The sequence below is a fragment of the Calidris pugnax genome, unplaced genomic scaffold (assembly GCF_001431845.1).
Source record: "Calidris pugnax isolate Ruff unplaced genomic scaffold, ASM143184v1 scaffold32, whole genome shotgun sequence".
NCBI classification, from domain to species: Eukaryota; Metazoa; Chordata; class Aves; order Charadriiformes; family Scolopacidae; genus Calidris; species Calidris pugnax.
In genome coordinates this window covers 8,606,353-8,606,812 of record NW_015090783.1, presented here as the reverse complement: position 1 = coordinate 8,606,812, position 460 = coordinate 8,606,353, and the positions used below count along the sequence as shown (strand labels likewise).

The window sequence follows — 460 nt, the reverse complement described above, 5'->3', positions numbered from 1 at the left end:
TATAAATGCCTTTATCAAGCTTTGTATTCCCATCCTGGAGATGCTCCCTGCTCACACCCTAGTGCTCTGCACACACATTTGAACAATTTCTTTCCCTCAAAGCTGCCGCCATCCTGCCTGCCTGCCTTCCTTCCTCCTTTCCTTCCTTCATTTTCTTCCTTCCTTCCTTCCCTCCCTGCTTGGGCCAAACGTTTGCTGTTGTTGAGGAGATGTAGTCTTTGCTCTTTTCCAGCAGCAGCGTGCGGACAGGGCCCCGCAGCCCCTGGGGATGAGCAGGCGGCAGAAATGCAGCACAGACCGGGTTAAACCCCGCAGGCAGAAGCCCGGCGGCGGCGGCGGCGACGACTGAGCCGGGGGCGGAGTGTGGGGGGGAACGCACCGCGCCCAGCCGGTTCCACCGCTGAGGTAACAACCGGCCGGGGGCTGTGTTCGGTTCTGAGGGGGAGCCGCGGGCGGGCGG

At 61.1% G+C, this 460-nt stretch overlaps 1 protein-coding gene across 1 annotated transcript in view; it reads left to right on the top strand.

The window, feature by feature from the left end:
- Positions 1-289: 289 nt before the first annotated feature.
- The window catches only part of RNF185 (ring finger protein 185), a 14,588-nt gene continuing 14,417 nt past the window's right edge, over positions 290-460 (top strand). The window contains exon 1 of the mRNA XM_014961978.1: positions 290-405. The gene's annotated coding sequence lies outside the window, so the exon portion shown is untranslated. The remainder of the gene's footprint in view (positions 406-460) is intronic.